A 14238-nucleotide genomic window follows, 5' to 3' on the forward strand; every position below is an offset into this window, starting at 1 on the left:
ACAAAAATCTGTGAGCTGGAGGCTAAAAAACTGAGCTGGCTCACACTAACTCAGCTTAGAGGGAACACTGTTGCCAACTCCAGGTTAGTAAATTCCTGGAGATTTGGGAGTAGAGCCTGGGGAGGGCGGGGTTTGGGGTGGGGAGAGACCTCTGTAGGGTATAATGCCATAGAGCAGGGATGTCAAACATTAGGCCCGGGGGCCGGATCAGGCCCCTGGCGGGCTTCTATCAGGCTCCGCAGTGGAACTGGCCGTCTTCTGCTTCTTCTTCCAGTTCTGCTGCTGCTGCTGCGTCATTGTAGGTTTGCAGCTTACAGATACACACACCTGAACAGCATACTCAGGATTGCAACAGCGCAGACATTTGGATGCAATAATTCAGAGCAAGAGGTGTCAGTTACCAGACACTGTTAAATAAACAAAATATTGCAAGTAGGGGGTTCCCCCGCTTAAAGGGCCCCCAATCCACCGGTCCAGGATCCGGCCGGCGAGGGGAACCCCACCCATGAAGTGCCGTCGCCCGGAAGTGACATCATCACACCAGGCCCGTCACTGGGCGATGCTCTAGCAATCACCCTGGAAAACTCTATGGTACCATAGAGTTTTCAGGGTGATTGCTAGAGTGTCACCCGGCGACAGGCCCGGCGTGATGATGTCACTTCCAGGCGACGTCTCAAATTCTTGAAGTGGTAGTTGAGAGAAATGAAGATTAGCTAAATAAAATTTAAGAAATGTATACATTATTAAAGTTAACTTTTATTGCAAAAACTGCAAGATTCAGAGAGGGTGATGAGAATTTGGAATCCTGTGATACTGAGAATTGGAAATGGTGGTTAAACCAGTAAATACTTTCCTTCGTTAGTATCAAACTTCCAGTTGAAATTTTCTTTCTTGTCGGGTTCTTAAGTAATATTGGACCCAGGGGTCACTTCCTGTGGGAGCGCACAGGAGCAGAGCTCCGGCAGTAAGGAGCCCAGGGGACGGGCACATGCAACAAACCCCACCCCCTGCTCCCAGCAGCCCTCAGTCGGGCCATGAGGAGCAAGAAGCAGCCAGGTAAATTGCAGAGCCCCCCCTGGCCCACCTTCAGGTACAAGCTCTCCCTCCTCTGTGAGGGCAGATCTGCACATCCCCCCCCCCGATAGCTAGTCCAGTGGAGCCTGAGCGGTGGGTGTTGCCTTCTGGCACACTTCCGGTAATGTCAGGGGGTGTGGCATATGCAAATAAGTTATGCTAATGAGTTATGCTAATGCGCTCCTGCACCTCTTTTTCTACGAAATGACCCCTGATATTGGATAACTGGTTTCTCTGTTATTGTGTAACGTATAATCTTATTCATTTATGTAAATGTATTTGATGCTAGTTTTATCATGTGCTTTTTGCGATAAAATATAAAAACAAACTTTCTGCGCGCCTTGGTGTTTAGTCATGCCGGCCACATGACCACGGAAACGTCTTCGGACAGCGCTGGCTCTTCGGCTTTGAAACGGAGATGAGCACTGCAACCCTAGAGTCGGATTCGACTGGCTTTCGAGCAAGGGAGCCTTTACCTTTACCTATGAAAACAAAACAAAACTGTGCATCGTTATGAAGGCTATAATTGTTTTAAATAAAGAAGTGAAGATCATGCTTTGTTGTCTCCCTTGGGACCGTTTAGGGTCTGAAAAGGTTCCACACTCATATTTCCAAAGCCCTCCCACCATTTCTTTCTTTTTCTTTTAAACATTTTTATTGCTTTTCTTTTTGAGAGTACTGATGACCGATGCTCCCTCTAAGCAGTGGAGTCTTGTGAGCAAAAATTCTACTGAGAGCCAGTTTGGTGTAGTGGTTAAGTGCGCGGACTCTAATCTGGGAGAACCGGGTTTGATTCCCCATTCCTCTACTTGCAGCTGCTGGATGACCTTGGGCAAGCCATAGTCTGACAAGAGCTGTCCTTGAAAAAGAGCAGTTTCTGTCAGAGCTCTCTCAGCCCCACCCACCTCACAGGGTGTCTGTTGTGGGGAGGGGAAGGGAAAGGAGTTTGTAAGCTGCTCTGAGACACCTTTGGGTAGTGAAGGGCGGGATATAAATCCAATCTCTTCTTCTTCTTTTACCCCACAGGGTGTCTATTGTGAGGAGGGGAAGGGAAAGGAGTTTGTAAGCCGCTCTGAGACTCCTTTGAGTAGTGAAGGGCGGGGTATAAATCCAATCTCTTCTTCTTCTTCTTTTACCTCACAGGGTGTCTGTTGTGGGGAGGGGAAGGGAAGGGAAAGGAGTTTGTGAGCCGCTCTGAGACACCTTTGGGTAGTGAAGGGCGGGGTATAAATCCAATATCTTCTTCTTCTTTTACCTCACAGGGTGTCTGTTGTGGGGAGGGGAAGGGAGAGGAGTTTGTAAGCCGCTCTGAGACTCCAAGTGAAGGGCGGGGTATAAATCCAATCTCCTCTTCTTCTTCTTCTTCTTTGTGAGCTACCGGCATTAAAGTTGTGAGTGAGCGATTGGGCTGCTGCATCAATTAGTTTGCTCTGGAGCCCTCCTTCCTGAGCAAAGGCAAAAATAATGTGTGAGCCAGAGGCTAAAAAACTGTGAGCTAGCTCACCCTAACTCAGCTTAGAGGGAACACTGCTGACGACGACCAGGTGGAAAAGATCAGGACAGACAGACTGGCCTAATCTCCCTTTTGTACCGTCTAGGTTGCCAGCTCTGGGTAGGAAAATTCCTGGAGATTTTGGGGGTGGAGCCGGGGGAGAACGAGGGAGGGGTTTGGGGAGGGGAGGGACCTCAGCGGGGCACAATGCCATAGAGACCACTCCCCAAAGCGGCCATTTTCTCCACGGGAAATGACCTTGGAAGTCTAGACATAAGCTGTAATTCGCCAGGTCCCACCTGGAGGCTGGCAATTTGTACTGCTCGACCGGTAGTTGTGCAACGGTTAAAGGGGCGGCCAGGACTGTGGAGACCCACGTTCAAATCCCCAGTTAGCCATGAAGCTTCGGTCGGGGTCACAACACCGTCTCTTGACCCCGGGCCCTAAAGAGGCCAGGCTTGCTGCCACAAGGGCCAGGTCCTTTTCGGTGGCGGCTCCTATCTGGTGGAATGAGCTCCCGGAGGAGATCAGGGCCCTGCGGGACCTGTTACAGTTCCACAGGGCCTGTAAGACGGAGCTCTTCCGCCAGGCTTTTGAATAGGAGCCGCCGCCACCACTACCACATTGGGGCCTGCAAAGCAGGACCGCTGGGCTAGGTTGATTGGCCATTGAACATCGGGGCCATAGCATTCCCCCCCGCTTTTTGATTTAATGGGATGTGCAATACGGAGCGAGTGTGTTAGTCGCGCTGGAGCCTTGGGAATTGCCCATTGTATTTAACTGTTTTAAAAATGTTTTAACCGTACTTTTATTGCGTAACTATGGTGTTGTTTTACGCCTGTGTATTGTAAGCTGCCCTGAGCCCGCGTGCGGAGAGGGTGGGATATAAATGTAATTAATTAAATAAATAAATAAATAATTAAAAGAACATCAGAAGAGCCCAGCTGGATCAGACCTGTGGTCCATCGAGTCCAGCTTCCTGTCTCACACAGTGGCCAGCCAGTTCCTCTGGAGGGCCAACAACAGGGCAGAGAGACCGAGGCCTTCCTGATAAGAACATAAGAAGAGCCCTGCTGGATCAGACCAAGGGTCCCTCGAGTCCAGCATCCTGTCTTACACAGTGGGCAACCAGTTCCTCTGGAGGGCCAACAACAGGGCAGAGAGGTCGAGGCCTTCCCCTGATGTTGCCTTCTGGCACTGGCATTCAAAGGTTGACTGCCCCTGAATGTGGAGGCTCCTTTTAGTCACCATGGTCACTAGCCCCTGATAGACCTGTGTGAATCTGGTGAATGACTTTTTAAACCTGTCTGTCCCTGCAGCTATCACTACATTCTCACTTGGCCCAGTCATCCCCTCTCAACCTTGTCTTGCAGGGTTGTTGTGAAGACGGAATGGAAGAGGGGAGAACCAGGTACGTCACCTTGAGTTCCTTGGAAGGGAAAAGTGGGGGGAAAAGAAAAGAAGCAAAACACTGCACAACGAGATGCCTCCTCCGCGTGCTCTTGGGGGGCAGGATGCAGCCCCCAGAGAGAGGGAATTCTCTGTCGTCCTCTAAGATGGGAGTGCTGTGTGGATCCATCTTCCTGAGAGGAATGCATGAACTGCGGGGGCTTTCTTGGGTGGCCCCCTCTTACCTCCGTTCAGCGTTCAGCCTGCAGTTCATCATGTTGCGGTCCAGCTCATGGGAGACACAGGCAAGGTGCTTTGCAGTCTTTATTGTGCCGGCGCTCACAACAACCCTGTGAGGTAGGTCGGCAAGCATTCCCATTTTACAGACAAGAGAATAAAAGTGGAGAAATGACAGGACCCCCCCCCCCCGACCCCAATCCCAGGGTCTGCTCTGTCCGGAGAGTTTTGTGGGTTCTCCAGTGTGGGGGTTGCCAGCCTCCAGGTGGGGCCTGGAGATCTGGAACGATAACCGATTTCTGGACAACAGAGATCAGTTCTCCTGGAGCAGGGCTCCTTTTGTAGAAAAAGCCCAGCAGGAACTCATTAGCATAATAGGCCACACCCAACAGCAGAAGCTCATTAGCATATCGGGCCACACCTCTGACAGCACCACTCATTAGCATATTAGGCCACACCCCCATGTTACCAGAAGTGTGGTCATCCAGCCACACCCACCTTTCCCTTCTTATTCTGTTTACCTTGTTTGTTGTCAAAACCCAGGGCCTTTTTTTGTAGCAGGGACTCCTTTGCATGTTAGGCCAGACACCCCTAATGTAGCCAATCCTAATGAGTTCCTGCTGTTGGGTGTGGCCTATTATGCTAATGAGTTCCTGCTGGGCGTGGCCAACTTGGGAGCCAGCTGGAACTCCATTCCTGTGCGTTCCCGCCCAAAAAGAGCCCTGTCTGGAGGAAATGGCTGCTTTGGAGGGAGGACTCTGTGGCATTGTGCCCCACTGATGTCTCTCGACTTCCCAAACCCTCCCCTCCCCAGGCTCTACCCCCCCAATTCTCCAGGAATTTCCCAACCCAGAGTTGGCAACCATATCCACTACAGTCATCTAAGTAGGATTGTCAGCTCTGGGTTTGGAAATCTCTGGAGATTTGGGGGTGGAGCCTTGGGGCAGAGTGGGGTTTGGGGAGGGACTTCAGTAAGGATGCCATGCCATAGAGCCCACCCTCCAAATCAGCTGTTTCTTCCAGGTGAACTGATCTTTGTCCTCTGGAGGCCGGCTGCAATTCCGGGAGATCTCCAGGGCCCACCTGGAAATTGGCACCCTTACATCTAAGCTCCTGCACCCTGCGTGCTTCCTTATTCAGGGGGCACACACCCCTCCGATACAAACAGACCCTCTTAACAATAAAGAAGGATACTTTTACTCATCTGTCTCCTATTTTGACATATTTATTGCTTCACTGTTCCCCCCCAATTAAATCCAAACAAATGGTGAAGACAGAGATTGGATTTATACCCCGCCCTTCACTACCAGAAGGAGTCTCAGAGTGGCTTACAATCTCCTTTCCCTTCCGCTCCCCACAGCAGACACCCTGGTGTGGGGCTGAGAGAGCACTTTCGAGGACTGCTCGTGAGAGAACAGCTCTGAGAGAACTTGTGGCTGACCCAAGGTCACCCCAGCAGCTGCATGTGGAGGAGTGGGGAATCAAAACCCGGCTCCCCCGGATTAAAGTCCACGCTCCTAACCACTACACCAAACTGGCTCTTTTACACATCTGTCTCCTATTTTGACATATTTATTGCTTCACTGTTCCCCTCCCCCCAATTAAATCCAAACAAATGGTCACCATATAAATTTAGCTCGTTTGGTCTGTGCATTCCTGTTTGGTCTGTGCATATGACAAAACTATTGAGATATATGTCAGAGTGATAGAGGTAGCAAGCAGTTACTATAGATCAGTTTGATCTGTTTGTCAGACCTAGCTGTCATGCTAGTAATCATGTAATTACAGCCAGGTGTTTTCTAGCAGTTGTTGCTCTTTCAGGGCTTGTTAGAGCTGGTGATTACATCACCTTGTTAGAGATTGGCTGGGGTTTAGCATAATAGCTATCAGCTTAGTAAGCTGGAGGGGACTCAGTTCTCATAGACTAAGGCACGACATGCTGTTCAATAGCCTGTAAATATCTCTGTATATATCCACCTTTATAACTATATAAACTCTCTGTGCACCTTCATAACTGGTCAGTCTCCCACTTCTTATTTACAACACCCAATAAAAACATCATCAAGTTAATTTGCTGCTCACCCTACGTAGAGGCATCTGCTGATATATATGAACTGTTGCATCTGTTTCGATGTATCTGAGGAAGTGTGGCATGCACACGAAAGCTCATACCTTGAACAAGCCTTTATTGGTCTTGAAGGTGCCACCGGACTCAAACTTTGCTCTAGACCCTCTGTCGGTGTGAGCAGGGGAGCTCTCTATGTGCACCAGAGCATTTGTGCCTGCAAGGCATTGCCTGCGGAATACTGGGGGGGGGGGAAGTGCTGCTCTGTTGGTTCACCAGCCCTACAAATATTGCAGGGACCCAGATGGGGTTGCTAAATCCCATTCGTGGCCTGGAGAACTCCAGGGTAACAACTGATCACCAGACTACAGTAGTCTGTAGATAAGCTGCGATTCCAGTATCACAGGTCCCTCCTGGAGGCTGGCATCCCTAGACTACAGAGAGCCGCTCCCCTGGAGAAAATGGCTGCTTTGGGGGGGGGTGTGTCTATGGTGGTGCAGCCAGCTGGGGTCCCTCCCCTCCCCAAACTTTGCCCATCCCAGGCTCCACCTCCAAAACTCGCAGGAATTTCCCAACCCAGAGTTGGTAACCCTCGATCCAGAGCCAGGGACATTAACCAGCTGTATCCCTAGATTTGGATTTCTGACTTCAATTTGAGAAGGAGAAGGAGGAGGAGAAGAAGAAGAAGAAGAAGAGGAAGAGGAGGAGGAGAAAAAGAAGAGGAGGAGGAGGAGAGGAGGAGGAAGAGGAGGAGAAGCAGAAGACGAAAAAGAAGAGGAGGAGAGGAGAAGGAAAGAAGAAGAGGAGGAGAGGAGGAGAAGAAGAAGAGGAGGAGAAGGAGGAGGAGGAGGAGAAGAAGAAAAAGAAGAGGAGGAGAGGAGGAGGAGGAGAAGAAGAGGAGGAGGGGAAGAAGAAGAGGAGAAGGAGAAGAAGAGGAGGAGGAGGAAGAGGAGGAGAAGGAGAAGAAAAAGAGGAGGAGAGGAGGAGGAGGAAGAGGAGGAGGAAGAGGGGGAGAATGAGAAGAAGAAGAAGAAGAAGAAGAAGAAGAAGAAGAAGAAGAAGAAGAAGAAGAAGAAGAAGAAGAAGAAGAAGAAGGGGAGGAGGAGGAGGAGATTGGATTTATATCCCGCCTTTCACTACCCAGAGGAGTCTCAGAGCGGCTTACAATCTCCTTTCCCTTCCCCTCCCCACAACAGACACCCTGTGAGGTAGGTGGGGCTGAGAGAGCTCTTTCGAGGACTGCTCTTGAGAGAACAGCCCTGAGAGAGCTTGTGACTGACCCAAGGTCACCCCAGCAGCTGCACATGGAGGAGTGGGGAATCAAACCTGGTTCTCCCAGATTAGGGTCCGCACACTTAACCACTACACCGAACCACCGCATATTTGAAGCGAACGAGTTTGGAAAGAGGAGGTTACGGAACCAGTTTAAGGTACGCTCCGGGGCGGAGCTGGGCTTGCCAGCTCTGGGTTGGGAGCAATGTTCCCTCTAAGCTGTGGAGTCTTGTGAGCAAAAGTTCTACTTTGTGAGCTACTGGGCATTAAAGTTGTGAGCGAGCAATTTGGCTACTGCGTCAATTAGTTTGCTCTGGAGCCCTCCTTCCTGAGCTAAGACAAAAATGTATGAGCCGGAGGCTAAAAAACTGTGAGCTAGCTCACACTAACTCAGCTTAGAGGGAACACTGGTTGGGAGATACCTGGAGGTTTCTTGAGTGGCGCCTGCGGAGGGCCGGGCGTGGGGAGAGGAGGGAACTCAGCTGGGTATAACCCCCTAGGGTCCGCCCGTCAAAGCAGCCATTTTCTCCAGGGGAACTGATCTGGGTCGTCCGGAGATCAACTGTAACAGCGGGAGGTCTCCAGGTGCTCCCCGGAGGTTGGCCACTCCATAAGACGCATGTTACCACTGGACGGGTGCAGCCAACGTCTTACTCCCGGGGACAGTCGCTGTGGAACAGGGAGATGCCGTTCTGCTGGTAGAGCTCAGCCAGTTTCTCCTCCAGCTGCCCCAGAGTGAGCTCTTCCACCACGTCCTTATCATTTCTGGCGATGATGGCCCAGGACCTTATGTGGTTGTTGTCTATGTAACAGCAGGCTGCAGACCAGACATGGCTGGGTTTGTTCACCCTCCCGCCGGCCACGTAGTTGTTCCCTGGCACCGCGCCCACGACGGCGAAGGTTTCCTTGCACCCTTGGGTGTTGCTCTGCATCGTCTGTTGCTCGTAGTTGTTCCAGGAGCCGCCGTTGAGCTTGGTATACTGAGGCACGATGTTGGTCAAGGTGAAGGTGGACTTCTTGGCGTCCAGGTCGGGCTGGTGGCTGTTGGGGTTGAGGTGGCCCCGGTTGTAATCGGTCAGGTTCTTGTAATCTTGCAGGACGGCCTGACTTTCCCTAAGCTCTGCCTGCGTGGCGCGGGATTTCTGCAGGAGGGCCCCTTCCGAAGCCATTTCAGGTTGCAACGATAAATCGACGAGCTTTGAAAAACAAGGAGGGTCACAGAAAGTCAGAGTTAAAACGACAGTGGAGAGTAAGAGCTTTTCCGCATTCTGTTTTTCCTTGTCTGTGAGTTCCTGGGACTTCAGGGGATTTTTTGTGTGTGTCCTGTTGCTCCCTCTAGTGGTAGATTCAATATTACATTGGTTTACGTCTAGCATCAATAAAGTCAAAGGTAAAGGTTCCCTTGCTTGAAAGCCAGTCGAGTCCGACTCTAGGGTTGCGGTGCTCATCTCCGTTTCCAAGCCGAAGAGCCAGCGCTGTCCGAAGACGTTTCCGTGGTCATGTGGCCGGCATGACTAAACACCGAGGCCCACAGGACGCTGTTCCCTTCCCACCAAAGTGGTACCTATTTATCTACTTGCAATGTCTTGCTTTCGAACTGCTCGGTTGGCAGGAGCTGGAACTAGAGACGGGAGCTCACTCCGTCATGCGGCACACTCGGGTCTCGAACTGCTGAACTACTGACCTTCCACAGCCTGCTGTTCAGCGTCTTAACCACTTGAGCCACCGCAGCTCCCTAGCATAAATACGTGCAGTTTAAATCTGGAGGGAGATATGCTGGACATAAACCAATGTAATATTAAATCGACCACTAGAGGGAGCAAAACACATGAAGAACAGAAACACACACACACCTGTAACAACAGGAACTCACAAGCAACAAAAATGAGAATGCGGAAAAGCCCAAAGAGTGGCCAAAAACAGAGAAAACTCCTCCAAAGGCACTGTGCCTTCAATGGTATCAATTTTATCTGCCATGGAAGCTCGCTGGGTGACCTTGGGCCAGTCACACGGTCTCAGCCTAACCTACCTCACACGGCTGTCGTGAAGAGAAAACTGAGAGGAGTGTGACGTAAGCCGCTTTGGGTCCCCATTAGGAAGCAAGGTGGGGTATAAAGTTAAAATGAAGTAAATGAAGTTAAAAAAAAGTCTTTATTTAAAAGTCACAGCTCCTTCTCTTTCTATTCACAACAACCCAAGAGGCAGGCTACACACACAGAGAGTGTGAGTAGCCTAAATTGATTCAGTCGCATTCCTGGCTGAGGGAGAATGTGTTGATCCTTGGGGTCTCAAGTATTTGTCCCAAACCCAGACCACTGTATGACACTGGCAGGGTAATCCTAAACAGAGTTATATCCTTCTAATAAGTCCATCGAAGTCAATGGGCTGAAAAGAGTAACTCTGTTTAGGATTGCGCTGTGAGCCTTTCAGTAACTTTGATAGCTTTGAGCTGGATGTTTCAACAGCAGAGATGTTGTTCCCAAACCCGACCTTAATCGAAATAGCCTGCATGACAGAAACTAGGGTTCTTAACTCCAGGTTGGGAAATCCTTGGAGTTTTGGAGGTGGAGCCTATAGGGGGGAGGAGTTTGGGAGGAGGAGGTGGAGGAAGAAGAAGAGGAGGAGGAGGAGGAGGAGGAGGAGGAGGAGGAGGAGATTACTGGATTTATACCCTGCCCTTCACTTGGAGTCTCAGAGCGGCTTACAATCTCCTTTCCCTTCCCCTCCCCGCAGCAGACACCCTGCGAGAACTTGAGAGAACAGTTCTGAGAGAACTTGTGACTGGCCCAAGGTCACCCAGCTGGCTTCATGTGAAGGAATGGGGAATCAAACCCGGTTCTCCAGATTAGAGTCTGCCACTCTTAATCACTACACCAAACTGGCTCTCAAATGAGCTCTGCAGCTGAAATTCCAGGAGATCTCCAGGCTCCACCTAAAGATGGTTTAATCCTAAAAGGAACAGTGGGGGCGGATTTAGAAGAAGAAGAAGTGAAGGATTGGATTTCTACCCCGCCCTTCACTACCCGAAGGAGTCTCAGAGCGGCTGACAATCTCCTTTCCCTCCCCCTCCCCACAACAGACACCTTGTGAGGTAGGTGGGCCTGAGAGAGCTCTTTCGAGGACTGCTCCTGAGAGAACAGCTCTGGGAGAACTTGTGACTGACCCAAGGTCACCCCAGCAGCTGCATGTGGAGGAGGAGCGGGGAATCAAACCCGGTTCTCCCAGATTAGAGTCTGCGCTCCTAACCACTACACCAAACAGATGTTCCTCTCCACCTGCCCTCTTCTTCCTTCTTCAAAGTGCATTTCTTGTTTTGGAGTCTGGCTCGGGGGAAAACATTTAAAACAGTCTGGGGAAAATCAGAAAGCAGGGATATTAGTTCGATGCCTCTCTGCCCTCTCTTACAAACGCCCCGGCCTCTGCTTTACCATTCCAAGGAAATAACCTGACTATCACATTGTTACGTCTTCCTTCTCCCAAGGATTGCTCAGAACATTGTCCATTGCTCTGGGTGTCTGTTGTGGGGAGGGGAAGGGAAAGGAGTTTGTAAGCCGCTCTGAGACTCCAAGTGAAGGGCAGGGTATAAATCCAATCTCTCTCTTCTTCTTCTCTCATTGTTGTCCCTTCCCCATATTACCCTTACAACGACCCTGTCAGGTAGATTAGGCTGAGAGTCTGTGACTGGCCCAAGGTCGCCCAGCGAGCTTCCATGGATGTGAATTCAAGTTTCCCAGATCCTAGTTCACCACTAGTCAATACACCACACTAGTACACAACGTAATAGCCTGGTGCTTTTTCTTTTTTCTAGGAGGGCGGAGAAAAGTGACCGTTTGTGCCAATGCGTCAGGCCCCTTCCACCTGTCTTCTAAGGTTCCCACCTCCAGGTTGAGAAATACCTGGAGATTTTGGGGGTGGGGCCTAAGGAGGGTGGGGTTTGGAGAGGGGAGGGACTTTAATAGAGCAGAACGGCATAGAGTCCACCTTCCAAAGCAGCCATTTTCTCCCTGGGGGGACTGATCTTGATCGTCTGGAGATCAATTCTAATAGCAGGAGATCTCCAGGCACCACCTGGAGGCTGGCAACTTTAAGTCAGGGCAGGGAAAGGCTAGCGGTGTCCCAAGGCTTCAAACTGCTTCCCCCCCGTCTTACCTGGGGTTCCACCATTCCATCCAGTTTTGGGGCCTCTTTGCCTTCCCGGGGTTGTAGATGTAGGCCGAGTAGACGGGGATGCGGTTAGCTTTGTCGTACATCGTGGCGTAACGGTACAGGTTTCTGTAACGCTGGCAGATTCGAACCGGGCGTGCGGCTGTGAGTCCGATTTTCGGAGGGGTTTCCCTGAAGAAAAACTGGGGGCAGGTTTCTTCGAAAGAGGTCACCACCTCTGCGCCCCCCGGCGTGGTGTGCCAGCCCACGCAGACGAGGAGGAGAACCAGTAGCATTATGGACACCGACTGGGGAAAATTTAGAGAGTTTAGAGAGAGGGGCGAGAAACCACAAATTCAACAAAATATGACTTCCGGAGATGGGAGGGCGTGGATTTTGGGGCAGACAGTTGTCCTGAGTGAGGTTATTTTTGTCCTCCTCTTTTCCAGGGGCCAAACTAGATGTGGCGGCTTCCTCTTGGCAGCCAAAAGGACACAGCCGCCATTTTAAAGTAATTTTAAAATTCTGTGAGGGCCCACCGCATGGTGGACTGAGGCACTCTCGTACTGTCATTGTGCATCATTTTTTAAGTGCTGAAATAGAAGAAAAAGAAGAAGAGATTGGATTTATACCCCGCCCTTCACTACCCGAAGGAGTCTCAGAGCGGCTGACAACCTCCTGTCCCTTCCCCTCCCCACAACAGACACCCTGTGAGGTAAGTGGGGCTGAGAGACCTCTTTCAAGGACTGCTCCTGAGAGAAGAGCTCCGAGAGAACTTGTGACTGACCCAAGGTTGCACCAGCAGCTGCATGTGGAAGAGTGGGGAATCAAACCCGGTTTTCTCCCAGATTAGAGTCCACATGTGGCAGGGTATAAATCCAATCTCTTCTCTCACAATCTCCAGGTAGATCTACCCGGAGACTGGTAAGCCTACATATCTGCGGTTGAGGAACTTCCGAAGAGGCAGCATTCAGAAACCCTTTCGGGCACTTGGTAGTGGGAAGAATGTCAAAGATGAGGGTAATGAACTGATTGTCCTCAGACAAAATACGATCTGGGGGCACATTCCAAGCTCATTTCTTGAAAGGTCCCGGTGGCGATGGCTGTGGATGCTGACACTCCTGGCAGAGAAAGCTGGACGGGATCATAACCATCTGGTGGCTTTCTGTGTCTCACCCCACCCCCATTGCTTATCAGTTCTCAGGGCCTTATTTTTCCAAAGTGAGGAAGAGGAGGATGTCTTATTAATGAGCTGCAAAGTGGAGATAAGATAAGCACTGATTAAAACCCGAAAAGTCACCAGCTGCTCAACCTCTCCTCCAGCAGTCTCTGCGGGAGGTTAAAAGCTCTCTCTTCCCACTGGCTGCTTTATGTGTGAAGAGGGAGGGGCTGTGGCTCAGTGGCAGAGCCTCTGCTTGGCAGGCAGAAGGTCCCAGGTTCAATCCCCGGCATCTCCAGTTAAAAGGGACCAGGCAGTAGGTGATGTGAAATACCTCTGCCTGAGACCCTGGAGAGCCATGAAGTGGGGCTGTAGCTCAGTGGCAGAGCCTCTGCTTGGCATGCAGAAGGTCCCCCGGTTCAATCCCCAGCATCTCCAGTTAAAAAGGACCAGGCAGTAGGTGATGGGAAAGACCTCTGCCTGAGACCCTGGAGAGCTGTAAAGAGGGGCTGTGGCTCAGTGGCAGAGCCTCTGCTTGGTTCAATCCCTGGCATCTCCAGTTAAAAGGACCAGGCAGTAGGTGATGTGAACAAATTTAGAGTCCAGTGAGGCACCTTTAAGACCAACGAAGGTTTGTTCAAGATATGAGCTTTCGTGTGCAAGGCACACTTTTTCAAATACAGTGGAATGGCAGATGAGTTTCTAAATTTATAGACAGGGGCTTAACAGCAAATTAAGATGAAACATGATGATGTTTAAGTCATGAAAAACTAAATAACCAGTTAAGGTTATAAGGTCAACCGTTGTAAAGCAATAAATATGTTTCAGTAGCAGCTAAATGTCTAAAGATGTTTTTTTTTTAATTGTGGGAAGTAACAGAATCTTAATTATCTCCTCTGAGGCGTAGAGGGCGTGTGGAGGGCACTTTGAGCTGGATGTAATGTATATACCCCAGAGAGCACTACGGTCAGGGTCACAACACCGACTAATTGTTCCAGGCCCTAAGGATGCCAGGCTCGCTGCTACCAGGGCCAGGGCCTTTTCAGTGGCGGCTCCACACTGGTGGAACAAGCTCCCGGAAGAGATCAGGGCCCTGCGGGACCTTGTGCAGTTCCGCAGGGCCTGCAAGACGGAGCTCTTCCGCCAGGCTTTCAACTAGGAGCCCACTACCATCAACTATTACTACCAATAACATCTCTGGTGGGGGCTGGCCCTGCCGTGGGAGACCGGGATACTACTAAGTCGGGATCTTAGTAGGGCTATTTTGGGGCAGGAACGCACAGGAACGGAGTTCCGGCTGGCTTCAGAGTTGGCCACGCCCACTACAGCCCAAACCTCTGCGTGCGAGAGCAAACCCCCCCCCCCGACGACTCTGAGGCAGGGGGTTCCTGTAAAGATCGGGGAGGC

The 14238-nt window shown here is 50.8% G+C and overlaps 1 pseudogene; it reads right to left on the bottom strand.

The window, feature by feature from the left end:
* Positions 1–8179: 8179 nt before the first annotated feature.
* LOC107120139 lies at positions 8180–11968 on the bottom strand (annotated as a pseudogene).
* Positions 11969–14238: the final 2270 nt, after the last annotated feature.

The sequence above is a fragment of the Gekko japonicus genome, unplaced genomic scaffold (genome assembly GCF_001447785.1).
Source record: "Gekko japonicus isolate JY-2015 unplaced genomic scaffold, Gekko_japonicus_V1.1 scaffold3570, whole genome shotgun sequence".
Lineage (NCBI taxonomy): Eukaryota > Metazoa > Chordata > Lepidosauria > Squamata > Gekkonidae > Gekko > Gekko japonicus.